A 16,067-nucleotide genomic window follows, 5' to 3' on the forward strand; every position below is an offset into this window, starting at 1 on the left:
GAATTCCACTCACCGGAGTGAAGGTTCTGAGCCCCACATCAGGCTTCCCAACCTGGGGGTCCAGCAACAGGAGGAGGAATTCCTAGAGAATCAGACTTTGAAGGCTAGTGGGATTTGACTGCAGGATTTCGACAGGACTGGGGGAAACAGAGACTCCACTCTTGGAGGGCACACACAAAGTAGTGTGCGCATCGGGACCCAGGGGAAGGAGCAGTGACCCCATGGGAGACTGAACCAGACCTACCTGCTAGTATTGGAGGGTCTCCTGCAGAGGCGGGGTATGGCTGTGGCTCACCGTGGGGACAAGGACACTGGCAGCAGAAGTTCTGGGAAGTACTCCTTGGTGTGAGTCCTCCCAGAGTCTGCCATTAGCCCCACCAAAGAGCCCAGGTAGGCTCCAGTGTTGGGTTGCCTCAGGCCAAACCACCAACGGGGAGGGTACCTGGCCCTACCTATCAGCAGTCAAACGGATTAAAGTTTTACTGAGCTCTGCCCACCAGAGCAACAGTCAGCTCTACCCACCACCAGTCCCTCCCATCAGGAAATTTGCACAAACCTCTTAGATAGCCTCATCCACCAGAGGGCAGACAGCAGAAGCAAGAACTACAATCCTGCAGCCTGTGGAACAAAAAACACATTCACAGAAAGATAGACAAGATGAAAAGGCAGAGAGCTATGTACCAGTTGAAGAAACAATATAAAACCCCAGAAAAACAACTAAATGAAGTGGAGATAGGCAACCTTCCAGAAAAAGACTTCAGAATAATGATAGTGAAGATGATCCAGGACCTCTGAAAAAGAATGGAGGCAAAGAGCAACCTTCCAGTAAAAGAATTCGAAATAATGATAGTGAAGATGATCCAAGACCTTGGAAAAAGAATGGAGGCAAAGGTCGAGAAGATGCAAGAAATATTTAACAAAAACTTAGAAGAATTAAAGAACAAACAAACAGAGATGAACAATACAATAACTGAAATGAAAACTACACTAGAAGGAATCAATAGCAGAATAACTGAGGCAGAAGAACGGATAAGTGACCTGGAAGACAGAATGGTGGAATTCACTGCTGTGGAACAGAATAAAGAAAAAAGAATGAAAAGAAATGAAGACAGCCTAAGAGACTTCTGGGACAACATTAAATGCAACGACATTCGCATTATAAGGGTCCCAGATGGAGAAGAGAGAGAGAAAGGAACCGAGAAAATATTTGAAGAGATTATAGTCGAAAACTTCCCTAACATGGCAAAGGAAATAGCCACCCAAGTCCAGGAAGCACAGCAAGTCCCATACAGGATAAACCCAAGGAGAAACACACCAACACACATAGTAATCAAATTGGAAAAGATCGAAGACAAAGAAAAATTATTGAAAGCAGCAAGAGAAAAATGACATACAAGGAACTCCCATAAGGTTAACAGCTGATTTCTCAGCAGAAACTCTACAAGCCAGAAGGGCGTAGAATGATATACATAAAGTGATGAAAGGGAAGAAGCTACAACCAAGATTACTCTACCCAGCAAGGATCTCATTCAGATTCGATGGAGAAATCAAAAGCTTTACAGACAAGCAAAAGCTAAGAGAATTTAGCACCACCAAACCAGCTCTACAACAAATGCTAAAGGAACTTCTCTAAATGGGAAACACAAGGGAAGAAAAGGACCTACAAAAACAAACCCAAAACAATTAAGAAAATAGTTATAGGAACATACATATCGATAATTACCTTAAACGTGAAAGGATTAAATGCTCCAGCCAAAAGACACAGGCTTGCTGAATGGATACAAAAACAAGACCCATATATATGTTGTCTACAAGAGACCCACTTCAGACCTAGGGACACATACAAACTGAAAGTGAGTGGATGGAAAAAGATATTCCATGCAAATTGAAATCAAAAGAAAGCTGGAGTAGCAATACTCATATCAGATAAAATAGACTTTAAAATAAAGAATGTTACAAGAGACAAGGAAGGACACTACATAACAATAAAGGGATCGATCCAAGAAGAAGATATAACAATTATAAATATATATGCACCCAACATAGGAGTACCTCAACATAAGGCAACTGCTAACAGCTATAAAAGAGGAAATTGACAGCAACACAATAATAGTAGGGGACTTTAACATCTCACTTACACCAATGGACAGAACATCCAAAATGAAAATAAATAAGGAAACAGAAGCTTTAAATGACACAATAGACCAGATAGATTTAATTGATATTTATAGGACATTCCATCCAAAAACAGCAGATTACACTTTCTTCTCCAGTGCGCACAGAACATTCTCCAAGATAGATCACATCTTGGGTCACAAATCAAGCCTCAGTAAATTTAAGAAAATTGAAATCATATCAAGCATCTTTTCTGACCACAACGCTATGAGATTAGAAATGAATTACAGGGGAAAAAACGTAGAAAAACACAAACACATGGAGGCTAAACAATACTCTACTAAATAACCAAGAGATCACTGAAGAAATCAAAGAGGAAATCAAAAAATACCTAGAGACAAATGACAATGAAAACATGACGATCCAAAACCTATGGAATGCAGCAAAAGCAGTTCTAAGAGGGAAGTTTATAGCTATACAAGCCTACCTCAAGAAACATCTCAAATAAACAATCTAACCTTACACCTAAAGGAACTAGAGAAAGAAAAACAAACAAAACCCAAAGTCAGCAGAAGGAAAGAAATCATAAAGATCAGAGCAGAAATAAATGCAATAGAAACAAAGAAAACAATAGCAAAGATCAATAAATCTAAAAGCTGGTTCTTTGAGAAGATAAACAAAATTGATAAACCACTAGACAGACTCATCAAGAAAAAGAGAGAGGGGACTCAAATCAATAAAATTAGAAATGAAAAAGGAGAAGTTACAACAGACACTGCAGAAATACAAAGCATCCTAAGAGACTACTACAAGCAACTCTATGCTAATAAAATGGACAAACTGGAAGAAATGGACAAATTCTTAGAAAGGTATAACCTTCCAAGACTGAACCAGGAAGGAATAGAAAAAATGAACAGACCAATCACAAGTAATGAAATTGAAACTGTGATTAAAAATCTTCTAACAAACAAAAGTCCAGGACCAGATGGCTTCACAGGTGAATTCTATCAAACATTTAGAAAAGAGCTAACACCCATTCTTCTCAAACTCTTCCAAAAACTTGCGGAGAAAGGGACATTCCCAAACTCATTCTATGAGGCCACCATCACCCTGATACCAAAACCAGACAAAGATACTACAAGAAAGAAAATTACAGACCAATATCACTGATGAATATAGACGCAAAAATCCTCAACAAAATATGAGCAAACAGAATCCAACAACACATTAAAAGGATCATACACCATGATCAAGTGGGATTTATCCCAGGGATGCAAGGATTCTTCAATATACGCAAATCAATCAATGTGATACAGTATATTAACAAATTGAAGAATAAAAACCATATGATCATCTCAATAGATGCAGAAAAAGCTTTTGACAAAATTCAACATTCGTTTATGATAAAAACTCTCCATAAAGGGCATAGAGGGAACCTACCTCAACATAATAAAGGCCATATATGACAAACCTACAGCAAACATCATTCTCAATGGTGAAAAACTGAAAGCATTTCCTCTAAGATCAGGAACAATACAAGGATGTCCACTCTCACCACTATTATTCAACATAGTTTTGGGAGTCCTAGCCATGGCAATCAGAGAAGAAAAAGAAATAAAAGGAATACAAATTGGAAAAGGAGAAGTAAAACTGTCACTGTTTGCAAATGACATGATACTATACATGGAGAATCCTAAAGATGCCACCAGAAAACTACTAGAGCTAATCAATGAATTTGGTAAAGTAGCAGGATACAAAATTAATGCACAGAAATCTCTTGAATTCCTATACACTAATGATGAAAAATCTGAAAGAGAAATGAAGGAAACACTCCCACTTACCATTGCAACAAAAAGAATAAAATACCTAGGAATAAACCTACAAAGGGAGACAAAAGACCTGTATGCAGAAAACTATAAGACACTGATGAAAGAAATTAAAGATGATACCAACAGATGGAGAGATATATCATGTTCTTGGATTGGAAAAATCAATACTGTGAAAATGACTCTACTACCCAAAGCAATCTACAGATTCAATGCAATCCCTATAAAATTACCAATGGCATTTTTTACAGAACTAGAACAAAAAAACCCTAAAATTTATATGGAGACACAAAAGACCCCGAATAGTCAAAGCAGTATTGAGGGAAAAAAACGGAGTTGGAGGAATCAGACTCCCTGACTTCAGACTATACTACAAAGCTATAGTAATCTAGACAATATGGTACTGGCACAAAAACAGAAACATAGATCAATGGAACAAGATAGAAAGCCCAGAGATAAACCCACGCACCTATGGTCAACTAATCTATGACAAAGGGGGCAAGGATATACAATGGAGAAAAGACAGTCTCTTCAATAAGAGGTGCTGGGAAAACTGGACAGCTACATGTAAAAGAATGAAATTAGAACACTCCTACCACCATACACAAAAATAAACTCAAAATGGATTTGAGACCTAAATATAAGACCAGACACTATAAAACTCTTAGAGGAAAACATAGGAAGAACACTCTATGACATAAATCACAGCAAGATCTTTTTTAATCCACCTCCTAGAGTAATGGAAATAAAAACAAAAATAAACAAGTGGGACCTAATGAAACTTCAAAACTCTTGCATAACAAAGGAAACCGTAAACAAGAAGAAAAGACAACCCTCAGAATGGGAGAAAATATTTGCAAACGAAGCAACTGACAAAGGATTAATCTCCAAAATATATTATCAGCTCATGCAGCTCAATATTAAAGAAACAAACAACCCAATCCAAAAATGGGCACAGGACCTAAATAGACATTTCTCCAAAGAAGACATACAGATTGCCAAAAGCACACGAAAAGCTGCTCAACATCACTAGTTATTAGAGAAATGCAAATCAAAACTACAATGAGGTGTCCCCTCACACCAGTTAGAATGGGCAGCATCAGAAAATCTACAAACAAATGATGGAGAGGGTGTGGAGAAAAGGGAACCCTCTTGCACTGTTGGTGGGAATGTAAATTGATACAGCCACTATGGAGAACAGTATGGAGGTTCCTTAAAAAACTACCATATGACCCAGCAAGCCCACTACTGGTCATATACCCAGAGAAAACCATAATTCTGAAAGACACATGCACCCCAATGTTCATTGCAGCACTATTTACAATAACCAGGTCATGGAAGCAACCTAAATGCCCATCGACAGACGAATGGATAAAGAATATGTGGTACATATATACAATGGAATATTACTCAACCATAAAAAGGAACGAAATTGGGTCATTTGTGGAGACGTGGATGGATCTAGAGACAGTCATACAGAGTGAAGGACGTCAGAAAGAGAAAAACAAATATCGTATATTAACGCATATATGTGGAACCTAGAAAAATGGTACAGATGAACCGGTTTGCAGGGCAGAAATTGAAACACAGATGTAGAGAACAAACGTATGGACACCAAGTGGGGAAAGCTGCGGGGGGGCGGGGTGGTGTTGATGGTGATGAATTGGGCGATTTATACACTGATGTGTATAAAATTGATGACTAATAAGAACCTGCTGTATAAAAAAATAAATAAAATTCAAAAATTTACAAAACAAAAAAAAGCAAGAGTAAAAAAATTCAGTGAAATTTAAAATTCAGTTCCTAAGTCATTCTGACCACATTGCAAGCACTCAGTGCCTTCATGTGGCTGCTGTCTATCATATTGGACAGCAAAGATACAGAACTTTTCCATCATGGTAGAAAGGCTATTGCACAGTGCTGCTCTAGAATAAGAAAAACCAGATTTTCAAGGGCCTCAGAAGGCATCTGCACAACTCTCCACCAAAGCATAAATTTGCTCCAAAAATCCTGGACTGCCCCTGTGGCCTCACATGCACACCAGCCTCATGCTGCACCATCCTTAGCCCCTGGGCAGGGTGTGAAACAAAGTAACTGAGGTCCCTGGCTGAGTTTATGATTAACCTCTTTTTTTTTTATTTTTGGCCATGCCAGGATAGTCCCTATAATTAACTTCTGTGTCCAAAACTTTATTCCCTTTCTTTCTCCTTTCAGCTCTCTCATGCTTCCTCTGGCTTCCTCACCTCCTCCTTAAATATTCCTTAAATGCAATGTGACTGGCACATAGTAAGCACTCAATAACTATCAATTTCTCCTCCACTCCTCACCCCCTCCAACCCCCAAATACTCCTCCATCCTGGTGGCCAGATGGGCTGGGGAGGCTCCAGGGACTTTATAACCCTCTTCTCTCATGCTTCTGCTGAGAGATGTCAGGCTCTTGCTGGCAGATGCCTAGGGAAACTGAGGCTCAAGGGCACCACTTCATCTTAGCAACAATTAAAGGTGGGAAAAGTGACAGTTCTTCTCCTTTTTGGGATACAGTTATTTCCTTCGTCATAAATACACAGTTCAGAAATATGAACCAATGAAACAAAATAATTATGCCACAATCCCCAAATTATGGGAAATTTATAATCAGTGAGTGGACAGTAAAACCACACAAAGAAGAACCACATTTAACAAATTCTGCTAAGTAATGTGGATGAATCTCTTAGGAAAAATGAAAGTTGATTCATGTCTTTCATTTCATGCCACAAAAATTCTAGATCAGGATATTCCGTGGAATCATGTAAAAGATTAATAGGTGATGTAAGAAAGAGTGTTGCTCAAATGCATTGGAGAAAATCTGTCTACTGTGTCCTTCTCCTGGAAATACACAACATACATTTGTCTCGTTGTTCACTGCTGTATTCCCAGCCACTAGAGTGCCTCATAATAGGTGCTCAACAAATATTTTGCTCAATGAATAAAGTACCATATTTATGATCTGACAAGTACTATAATAACGGAGCTGTTTAGTTTTTGTCTAATTCATTATTTTCCAATATTATTTGACTATAGAACCCCTTGAGAAAATGCATTAACACGCAAAGAGATAGGAAGCTGGCGGGCTTCCCTGGTGGCGCAGTGGTTGAGAGTCCAGCTGCCAATGCAGGGGACACGGGTTCATGCCCCGGTCCGGGAAGATCCCACATGCCACGGAGCGGCTGGGCCCGTGAGCCATGGCTGCTGAGCCTGCGCGTCCGGAGCCTGTGCTCCGCAATGGGAGAGGCCCGTGTACCGCCAAAAAGAAAAAAAAAGAGAGGAAACTGGCGTGGGAAACACTGCTTAAAAGAAATTTATCTTAATCTAGGAAGAAATATATATATGTTAGGTAGTTAGTCAGACATGAGCAGGTCCACACCCCATCCTGGAAGGGGTCATCTTTCCCTCCCCCACCTGGACACTGGTATCAGAACACACCCAGAGATCCTCCCTCTTGTCGCCAAGGACCACTGCTAGGTTTCCAGTTATATCAGGACCAAACAAGATAAAAACTGCCAGCACAGGTTGGTGCAGGCGCACCAAGACCTAAAAGGTGGCTCAAGGTAACCAGGGGTTCATTATGCCGTATTTGTAATAAATTAGCATTTCGGTTTTTGCCCCTCCACCCGCCATGGGTTTCGAGTGGGTGCTTATGGGTAAGCACCTGCACACCGGGAGAAAAGTTATATAACCTAAAGCTGTCAATCAACTTGTCAGTCAAATGATGCAGGACACGGGGAGGGACCACCAATCTAAAAAACCCAACCCTACCCCATTGCAGTGCTGCTTCTGGTTTCCAGACAGCACGCTCTCATCCTTTCTCAAGAGTATACTTTTCACTTTTGCTGAATAAAACTCTTAAAACTCCTTAAAGCTCCTCTATGTCTCTCAACTGAATTCTTTCCCTCGAGAGGGCAAGAACCGAGGAAATCGCCCTTCCACTGGTGACATATTTATTACTTACTATTGAGGTAATAAAAAGAAATCGAGGAAAAAATGGACAGGTGTAACCACAGAAGCATTCAAGTAAATTTTTATTATTATCTTTTGTTTAAGAGTAACCATTAGAATTGGAGAAATTGTGACAACTATGACAGATAAAAATTTGCTAATAAAACATAAAAAAGATTAAATACAGACCCATAAAGAATACAAACTCCTAAACAGGCAGAGAACACACTGACCAGGCAGTGTGTATAAGAGGGAATTATTATCAGCATTTTAAAGGAAAGTGCTTAGTTTCACTAATAATTAAGGAAATGTAAATTAGTCCACTTCCGTACCATTTTTTTAAAAATATTTATTTATTTATTTATTTATCTTTGGTTGTGTTGGGTCTTCATTGCTAAGCGCGGGCTTTCTCTAGTTGTGGCGAGTGGGGGCTACTCTTGGTTACGGGCAGGGGCTTCTCATCGTGGAGGCTTCTTTTTGTTTCGGAGCACAGGCTCTAGGACCATGGGCTTCAGTAGTTGTGGCACGTGGGCTTCAGTAGTTGTGGCACAGGGGCTTCAGTCGTTGTGGCTCACGGGCTCTAGAACACAGGCTCAGTAGTTGTGGTGCATGGGCTTAGTTGCTCTGCGGCATGTGGGTTCTGCCCGGACCAGGGCTTGAACCCCGTGTCCCCTGCATTGGTAGGCGGATTCTTAATCACTGTGCCACCAGGGAAGCCCCCATACCATTTTGCAAATGTTAAATCAATAAGCTCTTAAAACCCTGTTTTAGAAAACACACACTTTGAAGCATTCTTGAGTTGCTATGGGTTGGTACTGTCTTTCTGGAGGACAATCTGGCAAAGTTTATAGAACATTAAAATAGCTGTACCCTTTGACCAAATTATTCTACTCGTGGAAATTTTCCCTCTGGAAATAATTCAAGAGAAAAAAAAAAGCCCAAACAAAATGTTTGCATAGGGCAAGAATTCTCAGGGGGGAAGACAGAAAGGCAGACCCCCAGTGGGATGAATCTGAATTACCTGGAGATTTTTTGTAGTCAGCACCTGCTTTTCCCCTTTCCTGAGTTTCTTATACCTTCCTTCCCTACTCTTGCCTATATTCTCCTGGTTAGGAATCCCACTCTACCCTTCCACCTTTCACTTTTTTATTTTTTATTTTTATAACTGAAGTGTTAAGTGTATTTTTTAAGTGCTCAAATCAAAGATAAATGATCACAATGTGAACACACCCATATAACCACCAGGTCAAGTGGTGCAGGCAGCTTCTGGCTGCATCCTCCACACACCATCATCCTGACACCTAACACTATAAAATGATTTGCCTGTTTGACTTTTATATAATCATTATCACATAGTAGGCATTGTTTTATCTCTAACTTCTTTTACTCAACATAATGTTTGTAAAATTCATTTATGTTGTTACTGTGTGTAGCTGCAGTTTTTTATTTGCTTTTGTTTGTTTTGCTGTTAGATATTCCATTGCATTAATATACTACGATTTATTTATCCAGCCTATTTTCATGGGCATTTGCACTGTTTCCAGTTCTTGGCTATTACCAGTTATGCTGTTAACAATCCTGTATGCCTCTTGGTGTACATGGGCACACACTTTTTGTGGTGTATACCAAGGAGTCAGGTTGCTAGGTTACAGAGTAAGCCATTGTTCAACTTTTTTAGATAATGCAGAACAATTTTTCAAAATTGTACTGGTTTGCACTCCCCATAGCAGTGTATGAGAATACCCATTGCCCCACATTTTTGCCAGCTTGGCGTTGTTAGTCTTTTAATTTTAGCCATTCTGGAGGGTAAATGGTGATGATACCTCATTGTGGTTTCAATTTGCATTTCCCTGATTAAATTAAAGTGAAAGTACGCCCCCTCGTGGTTAAAATCTGAATTACCTGGGAAGTTGGGGTTTTTTGGGTCTGTTTTAAGTATTCAGGCTTCCCCTATATCTAGGCCCTCCTTCACCTCTCTTCCTCTTCCAAGAGTCTCCAAGAATGAAAAGTCGACCATCTTTCATAAATTCATCGTGCACTGGATATTCTCTTTTATAAAGTGCCCCTTTAAGTCTTATGCTCATTTTCCTATTGAGGTTTTTTTATATTAACTTGTAAGAGTTATTTACAGATTCTGGCACAAACTCTTTGTTATTTGCATGTGTTGTTGCACACACCTTTTCCGTTTTAAACCTTTAAATCAACTCATTTCCAACACAACATTGTAAATCAACTATACTTCAATTTAAAAAATAAAATAAAAAATAACTCATTTTCACCTGTGCAAGAGGCTCAATGCAAGTTCCATTTTGTCATACTTAGAAGTTACCAGTAGATGGCGCCCTAGCCTTGCTCCTGAGCCTTCCACCGGCTGTGCCTGACTTTCAACTAAATTTCCCAAAATTTAGCAAGTATTAAACAATGAGAAATCAAACTTTAAACCATCATACAGCTAGATGGAATACAGCTGGAACTGGGTCTTTTGGTGGGAACAATACATTAATGTTTTTTGTTCTGAATAAAGGAATAAAAAGGTCTTTACCACAAGGCAGGAAAGACTGGCGAGGCTGTCCGGTGATGGGCGGGGCACCAAGTGGAATCCATGGAAACACCTTCTGAGAGCAACCTGCAGGCGGAAGAAAACGAATAACTGCCACGCCTAGCATTTAGACACTGTTTTACTGTTTACAAAAGGCAGGTACCCACTAGCACAAGGTCTGAGAGGGGAACAGGGGTTTGGTCTCAGTTCCTGCCTCCCTCTGCCCCTCCTTCCGCCTCCACTCAGGGTGCAGGCTTCCCTGAGCTGCGCCCCACTCAGAGGTGGACAGACTTTCCGTCCTCCTCCCTCCTCCCTATGCCCACTCCCCACTGAATGAAGTAATGAACGAGTGAGTGAATGACAAGGTCCTGGCTTTCCTGAGCTTAGAAATCAGAGCACATAAACCTACACTCAAAGGAGGACCCCAAGGGAGAATGTGGAAACGCTACAAATAGAGGTGCAACTCCAAGAGCTGGAGGGGGCGGGTGCGATGGGTTGATTTGTGGTGGGCTGTGATTATGAGCAAGGGGAAGGCACCTTTAGTTACAGGAAGACATAAACCGAGGACCGAGGCATATCTGGGGTGTGGTGAGAAGGTGACCCCTTTTCTCCAACTTTCACAATGGTGATTGGCAAGAACACAGGAACATCAAACCAGAGATTCAGCTTACTTCCTGCAGTAGCCAACACAAGGTTTCCACCACAGTGGGTCACCACGTCTGATGTCCCCACAAAGGGGGACAAAGACTGGCCCATTTAGAACATGTCTCTGGTGGTTTTCATTCTCATTGTTCAGAAATGCCTGAAGGTTGAGTTGCACCCCCGAAGCTCTCTCTGTCCCACATCTGTTCAGACCCAGCATGACCTGCCTTGCAGCCCATGGATATAAAGAGAGGCTCAGAAAGAGAGGCTTTGTCTTCTTTTGTTTTCTTCATTGCAGGTGATTGGGCAAGCTTGCTTTCTGAGAAATATGGAAGTTCCAAACCTCACAGGATTTCACACTTTTCAGGGTGAAGGAAATTGTGCCACTCGAACTTCCTGGCTCTGGGGGCTGCCAGGGTGGGTGTCCAGAGGCTGGGGCCTGGGCGGGCACAGAAAGCACACATCTGTGGGTGGGAGAGGTGCCCAGGGCCCAGCTCTGCTCCTCCTGGGTCTGACTTTAACTGGGGATTCAGAGGCTTGGTACCTGTCACATGCCACCCACACTGACACCCACATGGCCTGGGCAGGGAGAGGATGCCAGGCGAGAATGCACTGAAGTTTGGGGCTTGGAATCTCCCCCTTTTCTCCTGGCCCAGGTGGCACTCAGTGGTTTGCTGGAGCTGGTTTGTACTGCTTGCAAGAGCCAATTGTTAAGTTTTCAGGAATTTTGCAAAGCAGTTGTTAAGACAGCCATTATTTTAACAATTAAATTACAAAATCTTACAAGAGAATAAGTTATATTTTTAAGAAGCAGCAAATACTCAAAACTTCCTATTTTACTGCATTTTGTAATTATATTTGCTTTTGAGGCTGTCTATGCCTATTGTGTTTGCTTGCTGGAAATATTATGTGACAGTGTACTACTGCCCATCTCTTCCCAATTCTGTATTCAGTGACATCCTGTTGGTAGCTTGAAATCGGTCACGGTGGGAATATTTACACTGCGGAAATCAGGAAATGTGACCTATCAGGGCTTTCCGCCCCCAGTGCCTGTAATACGTTGGCCAGAGCCCTGCTGCAGCTGGGGGACCTGGATGTGCAGTGGCTGGGAGGGGAGCTGGCCCTGGGTTTTCCACCCACTGCTGCCAGTGCAGGGCCTTTTCTCAGGCAGATGAGGGAGGAGGGAAGGGGAGGAAGCGGATAGAAACTGGAAAACACCCTTGGTTCCCCCAGGACACAACGGTGGAGAGCCTGGCTCACTGGGGGGTGGGCAGGACTATCTGGAGGAACTCAGGGGAGGAAAGCCAAGAGCATGAGGAGGGTGACAAGCAGAAATGAGATAAGCCACTGAGTGGAGGAAAGTGTAATGTCCAGGAGGCGGCCTTGCGAAGACAAAGGGGAAACACAGAATGTGGCATTCTTGTGACCACAAAAGGGAGGGGAGGGGCTTCCCTGGTGGCGCAGTGGTTGAGAGTCCGCCTGCCGATGCAGGGGACACGGGTTCGTGCCCCGGTCCGGGAAGACCCCACATGCCGCGGAGTGGCTGGGCCCGTGAGCCATGGCCGCTGAGCCTGCGCGTCCGGAGCCTGTGCTCGGCAACGGGAGAGGCCCCAACAGTGAGAGGCCCACGTACCGCAAAAAAAAAAAAAAAGGGAGGTGAGCCCAGAACACACAGAAGTTGAGCCCCGTGGAGCTGGGTTTCACCGAAGGCTCTGCAGTGCTGATGCCTGTCTGGGGCTGTTATAATGGGATGGTAAGAACAAGGTTGGAGGGAACAGAGAAGTCACAGGCTCACGGTCCTGAGGTAGGAGCTCCCAGTGCTTCTCCATCCCCCCTGACTCCCTCAGTCCTCGGCCCCCTACTTAAAAGTTCTCTCCAGGGCATCCCAGCCCTCCTCCCCATATCCTGCCATACATTCACCCCTAAGGCTTCCAGGATCTTCTATTGCTGGAGACACCCCAATCTGGAGCTGGATGTCCCACAGGCACCCAACTTTTCACCTAGTCCTCCAAACCTGCTGCTCTCCACGGGCTCCCATCTCAGGCAGATGCCAAACCTAGAAGGCCTCATAGGTCCAACAACTGTCACAGCTCAGAGGAGCCTCTCCATCACCCTACACCCCTCCTCCTCCCCCACCCTGCCTCCCAGACCTCTGATCACAGCTTCCCAAACTTAAATGACTTTTTCTTTCATGTTCCTCATGTTTTGAAAGTTGCCTATGACATTGCATGTATTAAACAACATCACCTACCCTTAAAGTTGCATAAGCAAATTCCAATCAGAATTTCAGCCATTAAACACCCACTGAGCAGTTACCACGTGCCGTGCTGGCCAGTGTACTGGGTACGGGGATGCAGAGGTGAACAGGACCCAGACCCGGCCCCGGCCCTCCAGGCCTCACAGCTTACTTAGGGGAGAGTCACATAAGGAAGTAATAAAATCATAACAATGCCCCGAGGTAAGGACAATGTCTCTGCCACCTGGACTCTGTCTCCAGCCATTCTCCAGACCAAAGCCAAAAAGGGATTCCTGGGACACACAGCCGACCAAGTCATGCCCTTATGTAAAACTTTTAGTGGATCCCTATTGCCCTTAGGATAACACCCAAACTCTAGTTAGCTTGGCTTCTCAGCCCTTACTGACACAACCCACATTAACATGAGCATTCTCATTTACTCGTTCACTTAACGCCAATTTAATTGAACACTTACTGTGTGTCAGGCATTGTGCTGGGCACCAGAATCCTGAGAAAATATAATGTACAGCATTTCCTCTCCTGGAGCTTGTAACCTCGCAGGCGATACAGATCTCAAGCAGATACTTATACAAATAATTGATTACAATTGTGATGAGGGCAGGAAAAGGAACATTTCCTCCTCAGCTCCCTGCTTTGACCACGACTCCTCGCGGGGCCTGCCTGCCGGCCTTGCCTACGCCATTCCCTCTCCTGAGATGCCCTCTCTCCTTCAACTGGCCAGATCTCTGTAACCCCCCAGGTCTCAGGTCAAGGTTCGCTCCTCTTGGGAGTCTTCCCTGAACCCCCTTGTGGTTCCGTGGCGGGTCTCACACCTGTGAGGACGCTGAGTACAGGCTTGTGTCCCCCAGGCCCAGCACAGGGCTCCTGCGAATGACCACTAGGTCTCTCTTGATCCACGTGTGAATGCATTTAAAAATTTTTTCATTATAAAATTATTTACATCGGGCTTCCCTGGTGGCGCAGTGGTTGAGAGTCCGCCTGCCGATGCAGGGGACACGGGTTCGTGCCCCGGTCCGGGAAGACCCCACATGCCGCAGAGCGGCTGGGCCCGTGAGCCATGGCCGCTGAGCCTGCGCGTCCGGAGCCTGTGCTCGGCAACGGGAGAGGCCACAACAGTGAGAGGCCCACGTACCGCAAAAAAAAAATTATTTACATCGAATTCGCATATTTATGAAGGCTGGAGCTGAGTGCAAATAAAGGAAACAGAAATGTTTTTTAAAACAAGGACGCTTGTGAAGATGAGAGCTTTCAGGCGACTGTGAGAGTGAGAGGGGTGGGCTGCGGAGGAGGCGGGGCGGCGTGGTGAGGGCGGCTGTAGGGCGAGGGGCGCCCTCGGTCAAGCTGGCTTTTCCGGGGTGGGGGGAGGGGGCGTACCCATCTTTCCCGCGGGCTCTTGGCCCCGAAGCCCCTGCTAACTTCCTGCTGTCACCCACCATCCTGCCCCGGAGCCCGGTGTCTGCCCCTGGGCTTAGCTCCTGTGGGCTACTCATTGCCCCGGGGAGAGAGGAGCACCGGGAAAGGAGGGGAACCCCAAGGGGGCTGGAGCAGCTGGACCCTCTTGCAACCTAGCGCTCTTGCACCCCGGAGCAGCCTGGCCGAGCCGGCTGGACTCCCCTCTGCTGCGTCTTGGGGAGGAACTCCACTCCCACCGCCGAAGTCCCGTGGTGGCAGCCGGTCCAGGAGCAGCCGAGGTAGGGTAGGGAGGCGAGCCCTGTCACTCACCCGCTTGCAAAACCCGCCTGTCCCTCTAGAAGAGGCTTTGTTCTGCCTGGGAGTCGCCCACCTCCAGCAGCTTATGCTCAGAGTCCCACGCTGCTCCCGCAGCTTCCTCCTCCCTCGGAATCACGGAGCTGGAAGATCACCTGGTCGGCCCCCTTCACTTAACAGCTGAGGAAGCTGAGCTCCTGAGAGGGAATTAATGACCAAGGTACCACAGCCGGTAAGGGCAAGCGTGCTTTCAAACAAACGAATAAGAAAGGCAGTCTCCTGGCCCTCACTCAGCCTGGGGCCCCTTCGCTAAGCCCTGCTGCCCACCTGTCTGGGGTAGGCTGCCCCAGCTTCTCCAGCTGGTTTGAACCTGAAAGTTATGCCTCCAGTGAATGAAACTCACAAGCCTCATGGCCAACCCCCGCCCCCGCCCCGCACCTTCCTCCACACCCACCTGTTCATCTGCCCCTCTGACCCGGAAGTGGGGCAAAGCTGGACCCAACCTGACAGGCTCTCCCAGGTAGGGACCTAGAGCAGGGGCTGAGTGACTCTGAGTGACAGTGACTCTGAGGCAGGACTCACCTGGACGGGGAGTGGCTGCCTTACTGCCTTAAGGAAGGAAACCAAGCACAGGTGTGCCCTGTTTGCCTTCCTGGCTCACAAATATGATGGGTCTCTACCCGCCTGACAGGATAAAGCTCCAACCTCTTAGCCCGGCCCTGAAGCCCTTCCCAGTCGGACTACAACCTGCCTGTCCAGCCTCATCTCCCACCACCATGGACCCCACGCTCCTTACTGCGTTGTCACACCATCCTCAGATTGCACCACACCCTCCAGCCCTCTTTGGCTTTACAGGTGCTGTTCCCTTTGCCTTGAACACCCTTCCCTGCTTCTCCACCTCAGAGGTCATCTCCCATCCTCTGTGCGGATGCTTTCCTCCTCTTCCCCCTCCTCCCCTCCTCCCCTCCTCCCCCTCCCCTGCCTCCTCCCCTCCTCCCCCTCCCCT

The sequence above is a fragment of the Monodon monoceros genome, unplaced genomic scaffold (genome assembly GCF_005190385.1).
Source record: "Monodon monoceros isolate NGI ecotype Baffin Bay Population unplaced genomic scaffold, NGI_Narwhal_1 Super_Scaffold_21, whole genome shotgun sequence".
Lineage (NCBI taxonomy): Eukaryota > Metazoa > Chordata > Mammalia > Artiodactyla > Monodontidae > Monodon > Monodon monoceros.